The sequence below is a fragment of the Erythrolamprus reginae genome, chromosome 3 (genome assembly GCF_031021105.1).
Source record: "Erythrolamprus reginae isolate rEryReg1 chromosome 3, rEryReg1.hap1, whole genome shotgun sequence".
NCBI classification, from domain to species: Eukaryota; Metazoa; Chordata; class Lepidosauria; order Squamata; family Dipsadidae; genus Erythrolamprus; species Erythrolamprus reginae.
Window position 1 is genome coordinate 253,957,915 of NC_091952.1, and position 18,276 is coordinate 253,976,190.

Sequence of the window (18,276 nt, forward strand, 5' to 3'; positions counted from 1 at the left end):
GGTCAAGTTCGTCTCTCTATCTGTCCAAACACAGACTCCACACCCAACAAAATGAATGCACGATGCTGTTGAATGCACAAATTGCTTGTGAAAACCTTTTGTAGCCTTGGTCCCCCTCCTAGTACAACAGATGGATCTGAACTGCAGAAAGATAATACTGTATGTTACGACATCCTCTAATATCTAGCGGGCCATCTAACTCTTTCCAAACCATCTCATCATGCTCCATTGTATCAATATTCATAAAAGTCCAAGGGGAATATAAAATATGCACGCACACCCCCCAAAAAAATGTTTAGTAAAGTTCAGAGGGATGTTTTGCATTTTGCACGGATTTAATACGTCCCTGGACTATTGAGGTTCTCGCGCGAAATTACCAATTCATGAAATGTCACTTGGAATTAGCAAATCTCTTTCATTCGCCTGCTTAGAAGGGAAATGCTTAATAGAGGCTGCATGAATTTTGCAAATTATGCTCGACTGGATGCTGATTAATAGGAAGTCGTAGAATGAAGATTTGAAAATGTTGAGGTAGGAATCACTCCCATGTGCTGCTTACCTCTCAAAGAAGCGATATAAAAAGGCAATAGCATTTAGCATTTAGACTTATATACCACTTCATAGTGCTTTTACAGCCCCCTCTAGGTGGTTTACAGAATCAGCATATTGCCCCCAACAATCTTTTTAAAAAATAAAATAAAATATTTTTATTATATTTATTGAAATATTTTTATTATATTTATATTTATTACAAGGGGACACAATCTGAAGTTAGTTGGGGGGGAAATCAAAAGCAACATGAGAAAATATTATTTTACTGAAAGAGTAGTAGATCTTTGGAACAAACTTCCAGCAGATGTGGTTGGTAAATCCACAGTGACTGAATTTAAACATGCCTGGGATAAACATATATCCATCTTAAGATAAAATACAGAAAATAGTATAAGGGCAGACTAGATGGATCATGAGGTCTTTTTCTGCCATCAGTCTTCTATGTTTCTGTGTTTCTGTGTTTCTGTGTTTCTATGTTTCTATGTTTCTATGTTTCTATGTTTCTATGTTTCTCTCTCTCTCTCTCTCTCTCTCTCTCTCTATATATATATATATATATATATATATATATATATATATATATATATATATACATACATACATACATACATATATATATATATATATATATATATATATATATATTTGTTTTCGTAAATTTTCACGGGTATATGTATGTAGATTGTTCTGAGTTCGGGTTTTGCCCTGTGTAATATTTTGCATGTTTATGCGACGTTTCGGTGAAATCACATTCACCATCATCAGGCTGAAGTTTCCAAGCTTCGTGCTGTTGTAAAATGGAATGTTTGCAACTGTCATTTCTTCCTAGTATATAGTGTGGGGGTGGATCACTGAATGATCACAATCAGATCACTGAAACATAATCACCCAATCTATTTGCTACATTCAAACCAAATCTCCACCCCCACACTATATACTAGGAAGAAATGACAGTTGCAAACATTCCATTTTACAATAGCACGAAGCTTGGAAACTTCAGCCTGATGATGGTGAATGTGATTTCACCGAAACGTCGCATAAACATGCAAAATATTACACAGGGCAAAACCCGAACTCAGAACAATCTACATACATATACCCGTGAAAATTTACAAAAACAAATATCTTACCTCTACGGGGAGGACACTTTCCTACTGACTAGGACCTATGATAAACTTGAAGTCAGAAAAGCCTCCATCTTATGTGATCTCACATTCCTACGCAACTGCAGGGACAAAAGAATAATTCCCAAATACTTCCAACTAAAATTCCACCCAAAAACCCCAACCATTGAGAGGATCCTAAAAAGAACTGAATTAGCCCTAATCAGAAATGAACTCCACAAAAAAAGATTCATACTTGATGAAATCAACAAAAGTCTACTCTCTCTTCACCTTAAAATCAGCAACCAATTACACCCTATATTCTGGGATAAATTCAAACAAATATCAATCTGGAGAGCAGAAACAGAAACCCAATATAAGACAGACACACATAATAAAAAACTCCAAAAACTAGAAATACAGCAGAAACCCAGCCCTCCACAACAACTTATGACCAAAACAGTACATAACATATCAGACAGGATACTCACCACTACAGAAACCAATATTCTTTCAAAAGGATTCAATTTTGCAATAACCCCCAAACGTATCCCAACTGAAAACATCATATGTGGAATTGAAACAAATCTAAATAAAATAAACCCAGATACAGCCAACAAAATCAGACTTAAAGTCACTAATATTCTCTGCTCTAGTAAACCTCCTAAAAGCAACATACAAAAGGAGGAAAGAGATGCACTTATCAATTTGAAGAAAGACAATCATATAATCATCCTCCCAGCCGACAAAGGAAACTCCACAATAGTGATGAATACAGCAGACTACAAAGAAAAAATGACAACTTTACTACAAAACCCAGCCTACAAACTCCTAAGCACAGATCCTACCACCTACCTAGAAAAAACTACCAAATCCAAAATCAAGGCCTCTCCCATCAGCGAAGAAATCCAGCAAAAAATCATCCCCAGATGGCCTTCCAAAAATACACAAGGAAGGAATACCTCTTAGACCAATAGTCAGTTCTATAGGCTCCCCTCTACAAAACCTTGCCAAATTTTTAGCCAAATACCTTCAACCATATACAGAAACTATTACCTCATATGTTCAAAATTCATTCCACTTTATACAAATAATCAAAAAACAAAACCTACAACCCGATGACCTACTTGTGAGTTTTGATGCCGTGTCCCTTTTCACACAAATACCTATTAAAGAAGCCTTGACAGCTATCCAGGACAAACACAAACCCCCCAAATATATCCTAGACCTTACCAACCACTGCCTGACCAATACATACTTCATCTATAATGAACAAAGATATAAACAGATAGAGGGAGCCCCCATGGGATCACCTCTATCACCTGTCATAGCCAACCTCTATATGGAATATTTCGAAAATAATGCTTTAGAGCAAGCCAAATACAAACCCAAACTTTGGCTGAGATATGTTGATGATACCTTTGTAATTTGGCCACATGGTAAAGAAAAACTAGACAATTTCCTCACACATCTCAACAGCCTACACCCCAAAATACAGTTTACTATGGAAACAGAAATCAATGATCAACTTCCCTTTCTAGATGTACTGGTCTATAAAAAACCCAATGGCAGCCTAGGACATACTATCTACCAAAAGAAAACCCATACCAACCATTATCTAAATGCACACTCACACCACCACCCCGCACAAATCACCTCAGTGGCCAAAACTCTCATCACCAGAACCAAATGCTTAGCTGACCATGAGCACCTAAAAACTGAATTGGACAAACTCAAAGATGTACTAATTTCTAATGGATTCAAAGAGAAAACAATAACAAACCTAATCAATAAAGAGACACCCCCCAAAAAACAAGATCAAGAACAGGACAATGGCACCACCATCCTTCCTTACATCAAAGGCACCACGGATAAAATTAGTAAAATTCTACACAAACATAACATCAAAACCTCATTTTGCACCAACCAAAAAATATCTAATATCCTAAGGAGCCCCAAAGATAAAATCCAATTGGAATACCAAGGAATCTATGAAATCCCTTGCAAAACATGTGCAGCCACATACATTGGACAAACTAACCGAAGAGTGAGCCAACGCATAGCAGAACATGTGAATGCAGTCAAAAAACAAGAAAAGACCTCATCCCTTGTCCAGCACATTAAAAAAACAGGGCACGAAATTGACTTTGAAAAAACTAAATTACTCCACAAAACAGAGAATTTATATAAAAGAATCTCTCTAGAAGCTATCGAAATTGAAAAGAGACCCTTTTCTTTAAATAAAAGGGATGATACCTCCCGCCTGCCAGAGATTTGGAAACCAGCCTTAAACAAAATAAACACTTCATAATAATCAACATGTCAATCCTTTTAATTATTATGATTTTAGAATTTTACATTTGGAAATCAGCCTTCATAAAATCTTCATAAAATCTTCATGTCATTCCTTCTAACAACTATGATTACACCAACCAATCAGATCACTGAAGCATAGTCACCCAATCTATTTGCTACATTCAAAGCAAATCTCCACCCCCACACTACATATCAGGAAGAAAAGTCAGTTGCAAATATTTCATTTACAACAACACAAAGATTGGAACTCCAGCCTGAAGATGGTGAATGAGATTTCACCGAAACGTCGCATAGACATGCAAAACATTACACAGGGCAAAACCCGAACTCAGAACAATCTACATACATATACCCGTGAAAATTTACGAAAACAAATATATATATATATATATATATATATATATATATATATATATATATATGTATGTAGATTGTTCTGAGTTCGGGTTTTGCCCTGTGTAATATTTTGGTTGGTAAGGTCTAGGATATATTTGGGGGGTTTGTGTTTGTCCTGGATAGCTGTCAAGGCTTCTTTAATAGGTATTTGTGTGAAAAGGGACACGGCATCAAAACTCATATATATATATATATATTTATTTATATATACAGTATATTTCACATGTTTTTTTTGCTGAATTTGAAAATTAAGGGAGACTAGGATAGATCTATTTCGGCCTTATTTTGGCCTCATCAGCTAGCCATACCCTCACTGGGACTTGAACCTGCAAAACCTTTGCCTTGTAAGGCAGAGAATTAACCTTCATCCACTTACACCCTTCCCTTCCTCTTTTCATCCATTTACTCCCTTCCCTTCTTCATCTATTTACTCCCTTCCCTTCTTCATCCATTTACTCCCTTCCCTTCCTCTTTTCATCCATTTACTTCCTTCCCTTCTTTATCCATTTACTCCCTTCCCTTCCTCTTTTCATCCATTTACTCCCTTCCCTTCTTTATCCACTTACACCCTTCCCTTCCTCTTTTCATCCACTTACTCCCTTCCCTTCTTCATCCACTTACTCCCTTCCAATTTTCTTCTTTATCCATTTACTCCCTTCCCTTCTTCATCCATTTACTCCCTTCCCTTCTTCATCCATTTACTCCCTTCCCTTCCTCTTTTCATCCATTTACTCCCTTCCCTTCTTCATCCATTTACTCCCTTCCCTTCTTTATCCATTTACTCCCTTCCCTTCTTCATCCATTTACTCCCTTCCCTTCTTTATCCATTTACTCCCTTCCCTTCTTTATCCATTTACTCCCTTCCCTTCTTCATCCATTTACTCCCTTCCCTTCTTCATCCATTTACTCCCTTCCCTTCTTTATCCATTTACTCCCTTCCCTTCTTCATCCATTTACTCCCTTCCCTTCTTTATCCATTTACTCCCTTCCCTTCTTTATCCATTTACTGACTCCCTTCCCTTGTTCATCCATTCACTCCACCCCCCACCAGGCTTAGAATTAAAGTGTATAAACTTTTTTTTAAAAGAGACCCTTCAAAATGTTGAAAGCCCTGCCAACAGATTCTTTTTTAAAAAATACCAAACTCTTGATTGTAGATTACAGAGCGGTGAGGGATTCTTGCTTCTTTCCCCCACCCTGTTAAATGTTCCTTTGCTAGCTTTATTTCTCTATGGCAGAGTGACTAATAGTGATTTATAACTCTCAGCATCCAAGCAAAAGGACTGTTTCAAGCAGCTAAGCTGTCAACGCAGGACTGCTGAGTGGGTCTTGCTGGTGCCAAATAAAACTGTACTTTAAAAGAAAAAAAACCCCACCTGATATAGATGAATGAACCCTAAATGCACCTGTGTTTCTATGACAAATGTGATTTTTTTTCAGAATATCAGCTTCTCCTGCCTTGTGGGCTCAGATATTTTTTCCCCTTCAAAACGCCTTTCTTCTTTCCCCCCTCAAAGAGTGGAAATTCTTCAGACATCGTTCTGGGGTCTGGAGAAGGCTCTTTCTTCTTTGACCTCAGGAGCTGTCCAAGGGCTAGTCAATGGCTTGAGACCAGAGAAGGTTTTTCTTGCTGCTTCTTCCAAATTGCTCCCTCGTGAGCGGCTTGTCCTTCCATATTCTTGCGCTTTCTGCTCACATCCCCACAACAATTCTGAGTTAGAAAGAAAGATGCTGCTGCACTCTTCCTATTTTTGAGGAGAAGAGGGGGTCATTAGCAACAGAAACATAGTGTTGTGGTTAGCTCTGGCCCAGCTCCTGCCCTAAGGACTGTGGATGTGGGGGAGACATCCACATGCTGCAGGCCTGTTTTGCCCCCCGGTGGAATCTGCTGATGAAGGCTCCTCTGACCAAGAAGACATGAGTGACAGGGAGGAGGAGAGTGGGGCAGACGGCTCAGAAAGAGATCAATTCTCTAGCTCCTCCTTGGATTCAGAACAAGAGTTAATGATACAGCCACGCATGCAGAGAGCAATGCATAGGCAACAACAACTGAGAGATTATTATCAAAGAAAATGAGGCCACCTGTGGTTGGGTGGGGCTGTGGTCATTAGTGAGGCTGCTATAAATAGCAGCCTGTGGGTTTGGCCATTGTGGAGGATTATCTGATCGTTGTGTTTCGTGACTGCTTTACTGACTTTGACCTTTTGTGTGCTGATTTTTCCCCACTTTGAAACTAAACCAGAGCAAAGTGTGTTTCACTTTGTGAAAGAAGAAGGACTGTGAATTGCCTCACAGCTGCAAGCTAAGTTATCACAGAACTGATAAGGGACTTCTACCAATTACCAGTTTGTTTGGAGACAAGTGCTCTTTGCTATACCAAAAGAGGGCTTAGTTTAAGTGAATTTTCATTATAAAGAACAGTGTTTTGAATTTTCAAACGTGTGTGTGTCTGAAATTTGTACCTGTGACTTTTTGGGAGGATTCTACCAGAGAGCCCAACAGAACACATAGAAGATTGTCACCAGAAAAAAGACCTCATGGTCCATCTAGTCTGCCCTTTCCTGTATTTTATCTAGGATGTGTTGTGTATACTCCTGTTCAGTTTGGGGATTTTTCAGATTCTGATTCAGAAAGTGGTTATGAATTAGTGGCAGGGCCTGATTTAGGCAGAAGAAGTAGGAGACCAACCACAGGACGTTTCTATGAGTTCAGATTCAAGTGAAGGAGAAACAGATACTAGATGGATAAATCCTTATTTCAGACGCTTGCAGAAGTGAAGAGAGTAAGTGTCAGGGAAGAAATATTAAGGAGAGGAATGGGTTAATTAATTAAATAATTAATTCACCACATACGGGTGTCGGCGGAAGATATGAATTGAGTCGTCAATCTGCAGTTAAGAAATATGGAGGTTTTTCCAAGCGGCTCTGAATGTAAGCTATGCCTTGTGTGCTTTTAATTGCAGTTTTTATAACTCTGGGCTAACTCTGACTTGCCAGAAATCTTAGAATGACTTGTGGAATGTTTTAATGATTTTGATGTTGCCTTGCACACCGAAGGTTAAGATAAGAGATTAGCGCTGCATCCCGAGATGATTCAGTGTGGAACAAAGGAAAGAAAAGTAAACATGATGTGGTGTTTTATAAATATATGCATTTAGCAATCCTTTATTCCAATTATCAGTGGCCTTAGCTGGAGACCAGAACAGGATGGATATATGTTTATCCCAGGCATGTTTAAATTCAGTTACAGTGGATTTACCCACCACGTGTGCTGGAAGTTTGTTCCAAGCATCTACTACTCTTTCAGTGAAATAATATTTTCTCACATTGCTTTTGATCTTTCCCCCAACTAACCTCAGATTGTGTCCCCTTGTTCTTGTGTTCACTTTCCTATTAAAAACACTTCCCTCCTGGACCTTATTTAACCCTTTAACATATTTAAATGTTTCAATCATGTCCCCCCTTTCCCTTCTGTCCCCTGATTTAAAAAAAAAATATTTCCTAAAACATTTCATTCTTCTGGGGTGATGGGAACTTCCTACACTAAAAAAGCTGTAGCTGCAAACTGAAGATGATTTACAAGTATTTACAAGTATTTACAACTATTCCTATATCTCTTCTCTATTCCTATATCTCTTCTTCTATTCTTTCATTGATATGTTCTATTCCTATATCTTCTTTTCTATTATTTCTTTGATATATTTTACTATGAGTATCTCCTCTATAACCTTCATCATGTATTTTACTATGTGTATATAGATAAATACCCACTAAAACCCTCATTGTGTATTGGACAAAATAAATAAATAAGTAGCTACATATGGAAGAAAAATAGAAGAACACTGGATTGATAAAAACCGAGCCGCCCGGAATTTTAAAGCTGTTAATATTACCATAATGAAAAAACCCAGGTATTCCATTCTGCAATTTTTTCTTCCTTTCATCTACTCACCTTTTAGCTCGTCCATATTAATCCTGAAATACTGTTGATGATGCAACTAACAGTTTTCCGGTAAGTGACCCAATTCCAAACACATTAACTCAAGCAGAAACTGCCTTTATGGAGTCTCTGCTTTCTAAAAGATTTACAGATCGTAAACATTTTCTTGATGTATTAAGTGGGCCATTGGCTCTCTTTCTGCTCTATGCACAAGTCTCCAAAGCTAGATAGGATAATCTTCTAACATGCTGTTTGCTCAAAGGATGAGTCACATCCGATAGAATTCAACCCCAGGAGCAAAAAGCCAAATTTCTCTTTCTTTACTATATTAATCTGATGTTTAAAATGTTCTTGGGAAGGTTAAGGGACCAAATTGCTTTCATGGAATACACTTTTTTAGAATCTTTGTAATAGATGTTGCACATAGATCATAAAAAGATTGTGTGAAACTAGCTCAAAATTCAGTGTCAACCAGTGAATGAAACGTGCCTGCAATGATTTTGGGGATGTTGACACATTACTAATGGAAGATCTTCTATCTTTGACTTAGAGTTCAGTAAGGTATTTGACACAGTAGAGTAGACCATAACCTACTACTTGATAAAATGGAAAAATGTAGGATAGAATAGAATAGAATGGAATAGAATGGAATTGAGTAGAATAGAATAGAATAGAACAGAATAGAATAGAGTAGAAGATAAGACAAGAGAAGAGAAGGGAAGGGAAGGGAAGGGAAAGGAAGGGAAGGGAAGAGAAGAGAAGGAGAAGAGAAGAGAAGAGAAGAGAGGAGAAGAGAAGAGTAGTTGGAAGGGACTTTGGAGGTCTTCTACTCCAATCCCTGCTTAGACAGGAAAACCTACACCACTTCAGACAAATGGTTATCCAACTTCTTCTTAAAAACTTCCAGTGTTGAAGAATTCACAACTTCTGGAGGCAAGCTGTTCCATTGATTAATTGTTTTAACTGTCAAGAAATTTCTCCTTAGTTTTAAATTGCTAAGTTGTTAATATCACTTTATCATGCCTTGGTAAGGCCACATTTGGAATACTGCATTTAGTTTTGGTCGTCACAATGTAAAAAAAGACGTTGAGACTCTAGAAAGAATACAGAGCAGGCAAAATTTGAAAGGGACCAAAGAAGGGCTACAAGAATGGTGGAAGGTCTTAAGCATAAAACGTATCAGGAAAGACTTAATGGAATTCAATGTGTATAGTCTGCAGGACAGAAGGAAAAGGGGGGACATGATCGAAACATTTAAATATGTTAAAGGGTTAAATAAGGTTCAGGAGGGAAGTGTTTTTAATAGGAAAGTGAACACAAGAACAAGGGGACACAATCTGAAGTTAGTTGGAGGAAAGGTCAAAAGCAACATGAGAAAATATTATTTCACTGAAAGAGTAGTAGATCTTTGGAACAAACCTCCAGCAGACGTGGTTGGTAAATCCGCAGTAACTGAATTTAAACATGCCTGGGATAAACATATATCCATTCTAAGATAAAATACAGGAAATAGTATAAGGGCAGACTAGATGGACCATGAGGTCTTTTTCTGCCATCAGTCTTCTATGTTTCTATGTTTCTATCCAACCTTGCCAACTTTAAGACCTGTGGGCTTGGTGGGCTGGGGAATTCTGGGAGTTGAAGGCCACAGATCTTAAAGTCGGCAAGGTTCTAGAAAGTTCCTGAAGTAAAACCATCTTCTCTTGTATAGGCTTGATGGATTTTACAACTGGTTAATATTAGGTACTTAATATTTATTTTCTCCTTTATGGCCCATCAAATATTGCAATATACTGTTGGGGAAAAAAATCATATTTCTGAGGAATGCCTGAAGCTTACAGATGTCAGCCTTTTAATCCTGGCCTTCCATCTGCATTATAAGAGTAATAATACTTTGCAGTAGTTACGTTATAACTCTTAAAAATGAAGTTCTTGATGGTTAAAGCTCATACATCATGGATACTTAGCATAGGGAGAAAAAAGAAAAGAAACGGACCATAATTTTGAACCTAGCTTGATTTAATCATTTTTACTATGTCGATTATGGTCAGTTGTGATCTCACCATTAACGGCGAAGGAAAGGAAATAAATATGACATTTATGAGGTCTGCGCAGTGTTTTTCTGGCAAGCGTTGGCTTTCCGTACATTTACCTACCGATAAATTAAACAAATCAAGGGAATTAAGAGAAGTTAAGCAAATTAAAGCAAATGGCAAGAGTCTGTGACTTAAATGAAGTTCAAATCTAATTAACGCAAATGATGTTGTTGCAGAGTGATGGGAGAAATCCGGCTCTGGCTGCTCAAATATCCTTGGAAAGTCTCGGTTTGCGGTACAACAGTAGCCTTTGTAACTGCTGCAGCGTGCAATCTGCAATTATCAATTAGCAGGACCACCAATTAACACAGATGGTGCCACCCCAGACAGAAAGGAAGGGTTTACAGCTACGGGGGAATTGCAGAGACCAAAGGAAAACATCGCGGGGGGAGAGATGTAAAAGATGACATGTGCAATTAAAATCGACAATTGTTGGAAGTTACACTATCAAACACTAGGGTTCTACAAGACCTTGGGCTAAATGTCAAAGAGCAATATGCATATATACATTGGAATAGAAACATAGAAACATAGAAGACTGACGGCAGAAAAAGACCTCATGGTCCATCTAGTCTGCCCTTATACTATTTCCTGTATTTTATCTTACAATGGATATATGTTTATCCCAGGCATGGTTAAATTCAGTTACTGTGTGTTGTGTCCAGAGGACAGTTGGGAATTGTAACCGCCCCATAGTCCTTGGGCGGGAAAATGCTAGGATGTGATTGGTTGCCTGCCCGGCATATATATAGCTGCCGGGCACGGCCATGTTGTCTTTTGCTGAATCCTGGAACCGTTACTTGTTGAAATAAAAGAGTTGTTACTCACCCACGAGTGCAGTCCTTCATTCCGCTAAGGACATAACACTGTGGATTTACCAACCACGTCTGCTGGAAGTTTGTTCCAAGGATCTACTACTCTTTCAGTGAAATAATATTTTCTCACGTTGTTTTTGATCTTTCCCCCAACTAACCTCAGATTGTGTCCCCTTGTTCTTGTGTTCACTTTCCTATTGAAAACACTTCCCTCCTGAACCTTATTTAACCCTTTAACATATTTAAATGTTTCGATCATGTCCCCCCTTTTCCTTCTGTCCTCCAGACTATACAGATTGAGTTCATTAAGTCTTTCCTGATACATTTTATGCTTAAGACCTTCCACCATTCTTGTAGCCCGTCTTTGGACCCGTTCAATTTTGTCAATATCTTTTTGTAGGTGAGGTCTCCAGAACTGAACACAGTATTCCAAATGTGGTCTCACCAGCGCTCTATATAGCGGGATCATAATCTCCCTCTTCCTGCTTGTTATACCTCTAGCTATGCAGCCAAGCATCCTACTTGCTTTTCCTACCACCCAACCACACTGCTCACCCATTTTGAGACTGTCAGAAATCACTACCCCTAAATCCTTCTCTTCTGAAGTTTTTGCTAACACAGAACTGCCAATGCAATACTCAGATTGAGGATTCCTTTTCCCCCAAATATACTCCAAGACCAGGGAAGTCTTAATACCACTCTACTATGCCCTGGTCAGACCACGTCTGGAGTATTGTATTCAGTTCTGGTAACCACACTTCAAAGGAGACATTGAAACTTCAGAGAAGGTGCAGAAAAGAGCAACCAAAGGTATTTGGACTTCAACTCCCAGAATTCCCCAGCCAGCGAATGCTGGCTGTGGAATTCTGGGAGTTGAAGTCCACATATCTTCAAGTTGCCAAGCTTGGGAAACAATGGACTAGACCTCCAAGATTTTTTACAGTTGTGTTTTTCTGTAAATAGCGTAGCAACCGAACTGCTGTTTAGGTGGTGGAAAACACTTCCTAATGATCACTAAAGCTAGAGATACAGAAAAGAGCAACCAAAGGTATTTGGACTTCAACTTCCAGAATTCCCCAGCCAGCGAACGCTGGCTGTGGAATTCTGGGAGTTGAAGTCCAGATAGTTTCAAGTTGCGAAGCTTGGGAAACACTGGACTAGACCTCCAAGATTTTTTACAGTTGTGTTTTTCTGCATTCTGTAAATAGCGTAGCAACCGAACTGCTGTGCAGGCGTTGGAAAACGTTTCCTAATGATCACTAAAGCTAGAGATACACTCCATATCTACTCCGCCGCCAGGCACCCACAAAACGACTCCAAAAGGAGAATCAATTTTCATAGAAGCAGCTTTGGACATCCATCAATGTGGCCCGAGAAATGTAAGCCCTGCCAGCAGCAAGAATAGCCGGCCAAACTATCATTTCTGGCTAGCATTTGGAGTGAGTAATGGGATAATGCAAGGTTAAGGTCATTATCTTACAGAGCATAGGCCTGACAAGGGAGTGGAAAAAATATATATACAGCTTCTGTCCAGACAGGCCAATATTTTCATTTCAAATGCACTTTGGCTGCGATGGCAGGTTCAGTATTTTATGGCAAATGGCATCATTTCCAGAGTTTTCTTTTAGCGTGTTTGCTTTGGCACAGCGCTGAGAGTGAAAAAAAAATATGAATCTGTTATTTTCATTTGGTCCACCAAAGGCCGAGGAAGTAAATGTTAGCCGTGGGAATTGAACCCAGAGAGATGTAACTTGCTATGAAACTTCTACAGGGAACTTTTGAGGGCCATTCAAGGAGAAGAAAGATGGATCTGAATAAGAAAGGAACTTTATTTGGTTAGAAGAAGTATACGGTACAGGTCCTGGGATTATGCCCATTCATTTATCGAGTTGTCGAAGCGTGGAATTCACTACCGGACTCTGTAGTATCATCCCCTAACCCCCAACACTTTACCCTTAGACTAGCCGCCCCGAGTCTTCGGAGAGGGGCGGCATACAAATCTAAGTAATAAATAAAATAAAATAAATAAATAAATAAATAAATCCACGGTTGACCTCTCCATATTCCTAAGAGGTCAGTAAGGGGTGGACATAAGTGCACCAGAGTGCCTACCGTCCCCTGTCCTATTGTCTATCCTATATCTCCTATATCTTCTCTACCTATATCTTTTTCTGCTATTCTCTCATAGTTATATTTCACTCCTTTATTTTCTCCTCTATTCCCCCTTTAATATATTCTACCTGATTATATCCTCTATAACCCTCATTGTGTATTATTGAATGAGAAACGAAATATTAGGCATGAAAACCAACTGGGTGAGTTATACAAACTTAATAAACAAACTTAATAAATACAAGCTTAATAAACAAACTTAATAAATACAAACTTAAGAAACAAATTATCACAGATAATCCCCACTCGGTTAAGGACCTCGGACTACTAATAACTAAAGATCTAAGTGCCAAAGCCCACTGCAACAACATTGCTAAGAAGGCCTCAAGAGTTGTTAATCTAATCCTATGTAGCTTCTGCTCTGGAAATCTCACACTACTTACCAGAGCTTAGAAAACTTTTGTCAGACCCATCCTCGAATATAGCTCATCTGTTTGAAACCCATATCGCATCTCAGACATTAACACCCTTGAAAATGTTCAAAGATACTTCACCAGAAGAGCCCTTCATTCCTCCACTCGAAACAGAACACCCTACGAAACTAGACTTACAATCCTGGGTCTTGAAAGCTTAGAACTACGACGCCTTAAACATGATCTAAGATCATATGTTGCAATGTCCTGCCTGTCAAAGACTACTTCAGCTTCAACCACAACAACACAAGAGCACACAACAGATTCAAGCTTAATATTAACCGCTCTAAACTTGACTGTAAAAAATATGACTTTAGTAATCGGGTTGTCGAAGCGTGGAACTCATTACCGGACTCTGTAGCATCATCCCCTAACATTTTACTCTTAGACTATCCACAGTTGACCTCTCCAGATTCCTAAGAGGTCAGTAAGGGCCATTCATAAGTGCACTAGAGTGCCTTCCGTCCCCTGTCCTATAGTCTCCCCTATATCTCATATTTCTTCTCTACTATATCCTCTATAACCTTCATTGTGTATTATTGTGTATTGGACAAAATACATAAATAAAATAAATAAAAAGTTTGGGCCAATCACTGGGACATGGTGAGTTTTAGTTCTCTATTAAGAATGAAAGCTGACTGGGTGACTTTGGTACAGTTTCTCTCTCTCAGCCGACTCAATCCCACAAGATTATTATTGTGGTGAAAACAGGAGGAGGAAATATATATGTTCCTCATATAGGCTTTAAGAGTTGTTAACCTAATCCTTCGCAGTTTCTTCTCTGGTAATTTTGAACTGCTAGCAAGAGCTTACAAAACATTTGTCAGACCAATCCTAGAATACAGCTCGCCTGTATGGAACCCACATTGCATATCTGACATCAACACAATTGAGAGAGTCCAGAAATATTTCACAAGAAGAGTCCTTCACTCCTCTTCTCACAACAAAATACCTCACTCCACCAGACTTGAAATTCTTGATTTAGACAACTTACAACTCCGTCATCTCTGTTCTGACTTAATTATAGTTCATAAAATCATATACCAAAATGTCCTACCTGTTAACGACTACTTCATCTTCAACCGCAATAACACATGAGCACAAAATCGATTTTAACTAAATGTTAACCGCTCCAAACCTGACTGCAAAAAATACGACTTCAGCAACAGAGTAATCAACACCTGGAATGTACTACCTGACTCTGTGGTTTCTACTCCTAACCCCAAAACCTTTAACCTTAGATTTACTTACTTACTTACTTACTTACTTACTTACTTACTTACTTACTTACTTATTTATTGTTAGAGTTGAAAGGGACCATGAAGGCCATCGAGTTCAACCCCCTGCCCAAGCAGGAACCCTATACTACACCAGTCAAGTGGCAGTTCAATCTTCTCTTTAAAATGTCCAGAGTGATGGAGTTCACAACGTCCGCTGGTAGGTTGTTCCATTGGTTGATCGCTCTGACCGTCAGGAAGTTCCCCCTTATCTCCATGTTGAATCTCTCCTTCATCAGCTTCCAGCCATTGTTCCTCGTCCGGCCCTCTGGTGCCCTGGAGAATAAATTGATCCCCTCCTCTCTGTGACATCCCCTCGTATGCTTGTAGACTGCTATCATGTCCGCTCTGGCCCTCCTTTTCTCTAGGCTATCCATGCCCAGTTCCCTCAGTCTCTCTTCGTAGGTCTTGGTTTCCAATCCCTTAATCATTAGATAGATAATTTACAACTTCAACACCTCCATTATGACTTAAGCTCAGTCCACAAAATCATATACCAAAATGTCCTTCCTGTTAGTGACTACTTCACCTTCAACCGCAACAACACACGAGCATATAATAGATTTAAACTAAATGTCAACCGCTCCAAGCTAAATTGCAAAAAATACGACTTCAGCAATAGAGTAACCAACACCTGGAATGCAATACCTAATTCTGTGGTTTCTACTCCTAATCCCAAAACCTTTAACCTTAGACTATCTACAATTGATCTCTCCTCCTTTCTAAGAGGTCTGTAAGGGGCCTGCATAAGTGCACCATTGTGCCTACCATTCCCGTCCTATTGTCTACTTTTTATCATTACTTATCTAATGTTTTATATGTACAAATTATCACCCTATAATTGTTTGACAAATAAATAAATAAATAAATAAAATAAATAAATATAGTTATAAAGTATATATAATCTTAAGATGCATCAACAGGAGGTACACTCCAAGACTAAGGGGGTACTAATATTACTCTATAATGCCCTAGTCAGTACCTAGAGTACTGCATTCAATTTTGGTCACCCCACTACAAAAAGGACATTGAAACTCTTGAGAAAGTACAGAAAAGAGCCACTAAAATGATAAGGGGACTGGAAACCAAGACATCCGAAGAGAGGTTGCAGGAACTGGGCATGGATAGTCTAGCAAAGAGGAGGGCCAGAGGGGACATGATAGCAGTATACAGAGAGGAGGGCGGGGTCACACTATTTTCCAGGGCACCAAAGGGCCAGACCAGGAGCAATGGATGGAAGCTGACCAAGGAGAGATTCAACCTGGAAATAAGGAAGAACTTTCTGATGGTGAGAGCGATCAACCAATGGAACAGCCTGCCAGCAGAGGTTGTGAATGCCCCATCCCTTGACACATTCAAAAGGAAATTGGAGTGCCATTTAGCTGGGCAGGATGTTGGATTCCTGCTTGAGCTGGGGGTTGGACTTGATGACCTGCAAGGTCCCTTTCAACACAAACAAACAAACAAACAAGATAAAGGCAGGTTAATCTAATAAAAATAAATCAATATAGGGAAGGGAGAAAAGTAGATTGGTAAAGTATGTGAAAACTAAGACACAAGCCACAGATGTAACAGCACCTGAGCATGATTGATTAACTGCTGGGAAATTAAGACACAGTTTTAATTAAGAATGACAGGGTCATGATATAGTTTTAATTAAGAGTGACGGGGTTATAATAAGTGCCAATACTGTAGGTGTGAACGTGTGTCATTCATGGCGTTGAGGGTATATAGATTGGTAATAGCTGCATGTTACACTCCGTGAATATTGATAACTAGTAGATGGATATCCATGCTACAAAACTACAGGATCAGGTTTGATACATTGACACTTAAAGCTTGAAAATTGATGTAAGAATGTGTAACTCCTTAGCATCAGAGCATGTTCAGAGTTCTTTTCAGGTGGAGAGGGGGAGTAGAATGTTTAAACTTACATCCCGCAGGCCGGATGTCTCACATGCTGGCTATGGCCACATTCGGTTTAGCAAAGGGGTAGCATCAGAGCATGTTAATATAAGACAACTGGCAGTTGGAACAGAGTTTTTTTCAGGTGAGGAGGGGGTGTAGAATGTCTAAACTCACAGGCCAGAGATGTCATGCGCTGGCCACGGCCATGCCAAATTTAGCAAAGGGGTAGTATCAGATCATGTTGATATAAGGCGACTGGCAGTTGGAACAGAGTTCTTTTCAGGCGGGGAGGGGGAGTAGAATGTCTAACCCCTTAGCATCAGACCTTGTTAATAATAATACTGTATAAGAAATATTAACAGCCATTTCAAAACATCATTTCCTATTCCTGTTCCTTTTCCCATTCCCATTCTATTCATTTTCCTATTCCCATTCCATTCCATATTTAATATTTTTTCCCTATCATTATTGGAGGCTTTGAAGAAGATCGTCTTTCCTGATCGAGCACTAGGGATTGGACTCGAAAACCTCCAAGGTCTCTTCCAACGCTCTTATTCTGTTATTTCTATAAGGTGCCATGACCTAGAAAACAAAGTATGCAAATGCATACAAGAAAGGTTATGGCCTTAAATGTGGTCTAGTGTAAAAGTCAAATATATTCAAAGGATAGAAAGAACTGTGCTGCCCGCTCTGCTAAAGGGAGAGAGAATTGCCTGGGCCAGGGAAAAAAAATAAAATAAAAATGTGAATGCAATGAGAACAGGTCACGTAAGAAGAAAAGAGTGAAGAATGAATAGCTGCTGAAGGAAAGTGAGCTGAATACAAATAAGGGTGTGGGAGAAATATAGTGAGCTGCACTGGCCCTACCGATATGATCAATGAGGAATGAGTACAGTAGAAGAGAAATTCAGTAGCTCAGGGTTGAATTATGGAATCCGTGGTTTGGTTGTTTGCTTGCAGATATTTCATTCATTCATTCATTCATTCATTCATTCATCTATCCATCCATCCATCCACCCACCCATCTACCCACACAACCCACTGCCTCCCAAGGACAATTCCATCTGTCCGTCCATAACCCTGGGGGGGAGTTATTGACCCCCTCAGAGAGGGTCCGCAACTTGGGCGTCCTCCTCGATCCACAGCTCACATTAGAGAACAATCTTTCAGCTGTGGCGAGGGGGGCGTTTGCCCAGGTTCGCCTGGTGTACCAGTTGCGGCCCTATCTGGACCGGGACTCACTGCTCACAGTCGCTCATGCCCTCATCACCTCGAGGTTCGACTACTGC